This window comes from Rhineura floridana, chromosome 1 (assembly GCF_030035675.1).
Source record: "Rhineura floridana isolate rRhiFlo1 chromosome 1, rRhiFlo1.hap2, whole genome shotgun sequence".
Classification (NCBI taxonomy): domain Eukaryota; kingdom Metazoa; phylum Chordata; class Lepidosauria; order Squamata; family Rhineuridae; genus Rhineura; species Rhineura floridana.
This window is the reverse complement of record NC_084480.1, coordinates 287,818,411-287,826,320: the sequence shown is the minus strand read 5'-3', so window position 1 is coordinate 287,826,320 and position 7,910 is coordinate 287,818,411. Positions and strand designations below refer to the sequence as shown.

Genomic DNA, 7,910 nt, shown 5'->3' with positions numbered 1-7,910 from the left:
CCAGTCACGCCTGGCACCAGCCCTGTGAAAGGTCTTCAGGTAAATATCATTTGATATTACCTGAACCTCTTGAGAAATGCATCCTAGGGCTGTTGTCCCAAATCCATCTCTCTCCTCACCCACCCTTCATTTCGGCAGTAAATTTCACTGGATCAATTGGTTTTTATTCCACATATGTTTAAGATTGGAGTGTAAGTTGAGGAACATGTGAGCATTATATTCTGAGTAATACAGAAGCGTGTTTATCTTTATGTAGTTATCTTAATAAAACTTATTTCCAAGTATACAGTGCCTTGCAAAAGTATTCAAATCCCTGACCATTGCTCTCATATTACTGAATTACAAATGGTACATTGCAATTTCATTCTGTATGATATTTTATTTTGAAACACTGAAACTCAAAATCAATTATTGTAAGGTGACATTGGTTTTATGTTGGGAAATGTTGGGATAGTCAGTGTTCAATGCTGTATGTAAAGTTTAATTATGCCCACTGCATGACTAAGAGAGCCAGTGTGGTGTAATGGTTAAGGTATTGGACTATGATCTGGGAGACCAGGGTTTGAATCCCCACATAGCCATGACGCTCACTGGGTGACTTTGGACCAGTTACTGCCTCTCAGCCTCATGAAAACCCTATTCATAGGGTTGCCATAAGTCGACTTGAAGGCAGTACATTTACATTTTTTACTGCATGACTAATCAGCCACTGTAGAATGCTCTTCATAAAACCAAGGCAATAGACAATTGCTAGCACAATGATTTGGATTCAAACAGTTCCTTTCATTCACAGAAGAGCCCCTTCCATTAACAAAAGGGGGCTAGATATAGTAAACAGGTTTTTTGCCGATTTGCCCTGCAATTATCTGGACCCATTTCAGTCGGGCTTCAGGCCTGGACATGGGACTGAAACAGCCTTGGTTGCCTTGGTGGATGATATGATGAGAGCATTGGATAGGGGTGAATGCACCTTCCTCGTCCTCCTGGACCTCTCAGCGGCTTTTGATACCATTAATCACTGTATCCTGTTGGACCTCCTGGAGGGATTAGGCATAGGGGGCACTGTACTGCAGTGGTTCCATTCCTTCCTCTCTGATAGGCACCAAAGAGTAGCATTGGGGTATGAGGTTTCGGATCCTTGGTCTCTCACTTGTGGGGTGCCGCAGGGCTCCATCCTCTCCCTGATGCTATTTAAGATCTACATAAAGCCGCTGGGGGCTATTAGATTTGGGCTGCAGTGTCACCAATATGCGGATGACAAGCAGCTCTATCTCTCATTTAAATCTTCACCGAGGTTGGCTGTAGAAACCCTGTCCAAGTGCCTGGAGTTGGTGAGTGTCTGGATGGGAAGGAATAAGCTGAAACGGAACCCTGACAAAACTGAGGTACTGCTCGTGGGAGACAAGGGAAGGTTAGGGGATTTGGACCTGGTGCTCAACAGGGTACAACTGCCCCTGAAAGACCAAGTCCGCAGCCTCGGGATCATTCTTGATTCCTAACTGTCCATGGAAGCTCAGGTCTCAGCTGCGAGCCGGGCAGCACTGTATCAACTCCATCTGATAAAGAGGCTGCACCTCTACCTTTCCAATCACCAGCTTCCATCTGTGGTACATGCCCTGGTCTCCTCTCGCCTAGACTACTGTAATGCGCTCTACGTGGGGCTACCCTTGAAAACGGTCTGGAAGTTGCAACTGGTACAGAACATGGCAGTGCGCCTGATTAAAGGCAGCCGCCGGCGAGATCACATAACTCCAGTGCTAAAAGAGTTGCACTGGCTACCAGTGGCTTGCCGGGCCCAATTCAAGGTGTTGGTTTTGACCTTTAAATCCCTGTACGGTTTCGGCCATCTATCTGAAGGAGCGACTCCAGCATCATCAGCTATGCCGTCCAACAAGATCAGCCTCAAAATACCCCCTCTCTATCCCATCAGTCAAAACAGCCAGACTGGTGAGGACTAGAGAGAGGGCTTTTTCAGTTGTGGCCCCCACCCTGTGGAACTCCCTCCCAAATGGTCTCCACCATGCCCCTTCTATAACGAGTTTCCGCCAGGCTGTGAAGACCTGGCTCTTCAGGCAGGCTTTTGGGGTGGGCTAGATGTTATTATCTTATGTCCAGATTTTTAATGTTTATTGTATCTGTATGCTTATTTTGTACGTCGCCCAGAGTGGCTAGATAGCCAGCCAGATGGGCGACTAAGAAATTCAATAAATAAAATAAATAAAACTCCCCACGCCATCTGTCATACTGTTTCAGTCCTCCCGCAACCCTCTCAAGCAGATTTTTGAGGTGTGCAAAGAGAGCAAAGACCTGGGAACTCACCATTGTGTGAATGGAATTCTATGGAACTCTAGATCCAATTCAGTATCTGCAAGAGGTCTTGAGGTGTTGACATGGAATCGGTTCACAAAACATCTACTAATGTTGATGCATATACTATGAACATCTTCGAGGCAGCCTATTTCAACCTCTTTTTTTGAGATAATCTGAGGGTGTTAATATTATTTCTGGTATTTCGTGTTGAACATTAAAAAAGTAGATTCCTTGTGTTTTGTAAATATTGGACTGACAGCTAGTAACATTATCAGGAAGCTCATTGCCATTGGTGGTTAATCCTATCAAATGGAACTACTTATGAGCTCTCAATATCAGAAAATTCAGATATTACTTACTTCAATATGGATATGTTAACTATAAAATATGGAAGGAATCTTTGTCCTGCTTGGTTTATGGTCAATGGTGTCACATACTAGTAGTGTCAAGATTCTTTTACTAGACAGTTTCTTCCTTCTCAAACTGAGTTTTTTGCATTTGCACAGACAAGATGAGATTTCCAACTACATGTAGATGATATTGACTGGCAAAGGTTATGTAACATCTCCACAATTTTTTAAATTTCTCCATATCTTGAAATTCCCAAGTACGCAAAGGAGGTTCCCTGTAGATCTCACCATATTTCCAATTGACTTACGACTGTTTGCCCATAAAAACACCCAATAAACTGTGATATAATCCATCATTTTTAACACATGTCATGGAGAATCTTCTTCGCACAGCAACACAGCAAACAGTGTTTGAGGTAAAGATTGTATCTGACAACTCTTTTCAAATTGCCCATTAAAAGTGCTGATAAAGTCCACTATATGTTGCCCAATCTTTCTTGTAACTCAAATCAGTGCATCTTCATCATAGTCTTATGACTTATAGTCCATCTAAAAGCTTGTTTGTCATAAACCAATAGATGTTCTCTTCCTCAAAGTTTCACCATCATCTACAGAAAATGTACAATTTCTTCACAGACTGGAGATAGGTATATTCTGTGAATATTCAGTATGGGTCCCCAGCAGTTGTATAATCCATGATTTATTTTACATTTTTAGCCCACCCTTCCTCCAAGTATGCATACAGTTCTTCCCCATCCATTTTTTCTCATAATAACCATGAGATAGACAAGACTGAGGAATAATGGCTAAGCCATAATCACCAAGTAAATTTGAAGACAGCATGGGAATTTAAACGTGGGCCTCCAATTGAATGCTTGAACCACTACACAACCTTTGTCAGGTCTTCCGCTTTGAATTCCTTTCATTTAAAAATATCTTCTGCATATTAATTCAGCAAAACTTGTCACCTTTCAGAGCTGAACAATACTGGTCTTTCTTACCAAGCCTTACACATCTTGTAATGCCCAACCAAAAATATCACATGATATTTATAGTACTATTATGTCACCAGAATTTAGCTCGGAAAGATTTATTTTGTTGTTCATTTAAACACTTTTGCATCAAATGTTATAACATTAAATAATGGATCATGAGATGAAACTGTATATTTACATAAATGTTTTACTGTGTGTGGATTTCACCAATGATGGTTTGTTGAAATCAACTTCCTCTTCTGCCCTTTTCCTTTTTCTTGTTCCATTCTATTGTGGCCTTTGTTGTAGGCAGCACTCAGTACTTCTGAATTTTCTGAGATTGTTGGCAAAGGTTACATACGCCTGCAGTCTGTGTTCTCTCACTAGTGTTATTTGCAGAACAGCACAAATAACTATTACCTGGAACTTGACATAGGATGCACAATCCTAAGGCACGAATTGTTTCTCACAGGCATCCCAGAGTTGATTTATTAACAAGTTTAGAGCAACATTTCCTTTAATTTTATAATTATGCCATCCCCGATCACATCTAAAAAGGAAATATGAAACTTACACACAAATAATATATCTATTTAAAAGTTAAAACATTTTTATTTTTAAATATCTTTTTTTAGTATTCACAAAGGGGCTCCTCATCCTCAAATATACTACAGAAGCAATGCCATATACATTGTCATATAAGTTATAGAAAGGCTCAAATACAGAAAGAAAGCCACTTTTTTTTAATACGGTCATCACCTTAGTGGGATCTGTGCGTTTTCCAAGATGGCTCCACAGCTGAAATTGAATGTAAAACCGACAGTAAGACTTTCAAAACGTGTCCTTTAAAAAAAGAGAAAAAATATATACTAACAACCCAACGAAAGGGACTTGCAACAAATCTACTGAAGAACTTCCTCTGGGTGGCCTTGAATGACTTCAGACGCCAAGGACTGGAAACCGGAAAGGCTATTCGAATTGTGGTCGTGTGTGTGCGTGGCGGGGGCGGGCGATGTTACTCTGGCCTGCTCAGTCTGAAGAGAGCTGTTAGAGCGGTGGGTTTGCCTGTTTCACGTATCCAAAACAACAACAGCCCGTTGAGAAGGGCTGTACAGATGTGGGAAGGAGCAGCGCGTGTCCGCTACCCTCCGTCCCTTATGAGGATGTGAAAAAACGGAAGCGTCAGGGTGGCGCGCAGCCTCACCCAGCCTTGATCCCAACAGCCTTGCCGCTGCTGGCTGGCTAGGTGCCGTGGAGAAGAGGCGCGGCTCTCCCGCATGCGCGAGCGAACCTGCTCTGCAGTAGTGGGAGGGTGGGAAGCCGGCGCGCGTGCCCGCCGTCGGAAGAAGAGGGTAACAGCGGGGCTAAGGCGTGTCCGATGCCGCGCGAAAGAAGGGAGAGCGAGAGCGCGCTTGAGGCGGTTGATGCAGCCATTGGGGGGGGAGGGGGGGAGAAAGAGAGGGCGTCGGAGGGGAGGGAAAGTGTAGGCGCAAGCGCGTGCTCGCGCGCGGTTGCCATGGCGCCGTTTGACGTCACGGGCTCTGTGTTGCCCGTGCGTTGCGACGCGGTGATTGGCGGAGACCCCGTGTGTGGCTCTGGGAGAGCGAGAGCGAGGCTGCAGCGGAGCGAGCCGCGATATAGGCACAGTCCGCGCCGGTCACCCGCCTAGAGACTCTCGTACCGTCAACCCCGCAGGTAACGGCCTTGCTATGCTTCTCTTCCCCCCCCCCTTTGTCTTTCCGGTACTGGCAGCAAGAGTCGCTGTGGTAGGGTGGTGGCAGTGGAGGGAAGCAGCGGCTGAAAAGGGAAGAGGAGTAGCGAGGCGGTGTCTTGGCGGCCCCCTTCCTTCTTCCTAGGACAGAAGGGCGGCGGCTCCTCCTAAAGCTGTGCTGGGCGAGACCCGCTTAAAAAAAAAGCGGCCTGTTGGGAAGAAGCGGCCTGTTGGGAAGAGCCATTCATTCCCTCGCCGCTGCTGCGGGTGTTTCTCCATCCTCCTGCCCCCACACAGGTGCGGCCGGCCCCACCTGCTCAGGCGGCTTCCCGCGCCTTGTTCTGCGAAAACGGAGAGAACGGAGGGAGAAGGGAGCAGCGGCAGCTAGCGGGGTGGCAGCGGCGTCTCCACTTTACCTCTCCCCCCTGCCTTGGGGTGGGCTACGGCAGGTGAAGCCCTGGGGCGGTGTTCCTTCTTCCCCCGGCGGGGACCCTCGAGGCTGCCTTTCGCGTTGTGGGGGAGAGGGGAAGGGGGCAGCCAAGAAAGGCGCCTTACCTGTGAGGCAGACATGATGAAGTGGGAAGTGTGGGGGGGGCGCCGACCTCTAGCTTTGCTTCTCCTCTTTCCTCTCCCTCCTTTACCCTGCCAGTTCCCCCCCATGTTACGAGGGGTGGGGGGGCTTGTCTTTGCTGCCACTCTGAGGAGGAGGAAAAGGAGGGGGCTTAAAATGAGGGGTGCATATGAGTGAAGGAAGGAGGGGCGCCATGTTGAGGAGTAGGATGGCTCCTCTTTACATTTTTCCACCCTCTCTTCCGTCTACCCTCCCCTCCTTCCCCCGCCGCCGGCCTTCGCGTTGTAAGGCTCGCTCGGCTTGGCAGGGACTGCCGGGCGGCTTTTAGGGTGTGGCCTCCCGTCGGGAGCGGCGCGTCTAACCTGTGCGATCTGCCGCTATAGCCGCATCGGAGGGGCTGCTTTTAAAGGAGCAGCCGCCGCCTCCGATGCCTCGTTGGGGGAGGCGGAGAGAGAAGGAGGAAGCGAAGAAAGGGAAGGAAGGAGGCGAATGAAAATGTGGGTTGGAGGCGCTGCGATAGCGGCCGCGGCGGAGGCTCCCTTGGGGTGGGGAGGGCGCCGCAGCCGCAGGGCGAGGAGAGGAGGAGGGAGCGGGGCAGGAAAGCAGGCAGGTGGGCGGGCGTGTCTCCTTGTCTTCCCGCTGCGAGGCGCCGCCTGGGCTTCCCCTTTTCTTGGGTCTGTCGGGGCGGAGATGCAGTATCCCCCTCCCGGCGCGGGGCGGAGGTGAGGGGGATTAACACGCAGAGAAGTGGGCTGGGCTCTGACTCGAATCCGCCATGACAAAGAGCCCAGACAAGGCGCTTCATGTCTCGGAGCCGGGCGGGCGGTTGCAGCGCTGGGAGGGGCGATGGCAAGAACCTGGCCCGACTTGTCCTTTTCCTCTCTTCTCCCCACATCCCCTTCCATACTTTCATCAGTTTCATTTTTATACCCACTGCTGCCCCAGTCACGTTTGTCAAGCAGTGCCGGCTGCGGCAACATACCCCTGGCCGTTTGTGCCAGGGAGTACACCGTGCAGCACCATTTTATGCACTGAAGCCTTAGCTTTTACTGTACAGGAAATCGTTTAGTTTATTCCACACACACACCTCGGTTTCTTTCTTCCTAGTCTTAAAGTTGTGGCCACATTTGCAAGAGAAGACATTAGATCACAAAGCAGTTAATATTTCTAGCTTTATTTTCCTATATTAAATGTACCATTCCTGAATTACGTTATGGTTGAGGAATCGTTTAAGCCAAAATGGCTCTTTAAAATATTTCTTGGCCTTTATGAGGACTATAGAGTACACAGCCTTAACACCACAGCTGCTTGACTAAAGTGGCTTGAAGATTGCAGCCTGGATTGAATAAAAATTATTGAAAAAAAAAAAAAGAAGATTGCAGCCTGGCATCCTGATCCTAAGCCGATTTAGTGGAAGTAAGTTCCATTGGAATTAGTGACTTGCACCATGGCCTTAAATAAATGCACTTTGACTTAAGTCACATTGACTAACAGTGCAATCCAGTACACATCTACTTGGAAGTAAGCTCCATGTGGTCCAATGGGGCTTACGTCCAGGTAAGTGTGTATTGGGTTCCAGCCTAAGCAGTTAACATTCTTTCCTTCCAAACCTAATATTGTTGATTAAGCTATTTAGTAGCTAATCATGTACAAGAATGTGGAGTTTAAGAAAAGAGGGTAGAACAGTACACTTGAGTAGCCTTTGAAAGAGAAAGAAATGGCTTTCACAGCACATTGTGGGGTGAAATTCTTAAGATTGCAAGCCTTCCAAACAGTTTGGAGTTACTCAAAATAGCAGTGTACTGATACTAGCTCCTTCAAATAAAGGGTTAGGTGCATCTAAGGAACAGATAGCAGAGGCATCTGAATAGTTTGCGTTCCATGCGTGGAAGTTTTTTAGGATTGCAGAGATTTTAGGAATATATTTCCCAAGATTTCATTAATTTAATAGTCATGAAGACAAATGATTTTGACCCACATCCTGACAAGAGCAT

The 7,910-nt window shown here is 47.1% G+C and overlaps 1 protein-coding gene across 3 annotated transcripts in view; it reads left to right on the top strand.

Moving 5' to 3' along the window:
- The first annotated feature begins 5,195 nt into the window (after window positions 1–5,195).
- YWHAZ (tyrosine 3-monooxygenase/tryptophan 5-monooxygenase activation protein zeta) overlaps window positions 5,196–7,910 on the top strand; it is a 29,076-nt gene continuing 26,361 nt past the window's right edge. The window contains exon 1 of one of the 3 annotated variants that reach the window (XM_061604505.1): window positions 5,196–5,329. The gene's annotated coding sequence lies outside the window, so the exon portion shown is untranslated. Of the gene's footprint in view, window positions 5,330–5,689; window positions 5,795–7,307; window positions 7,333–7,910 lie in introns of those variants that run through there. The other 2 variants (XM_061604524.1, XM_061604514.1) reach the window with 2 other exon arrangements.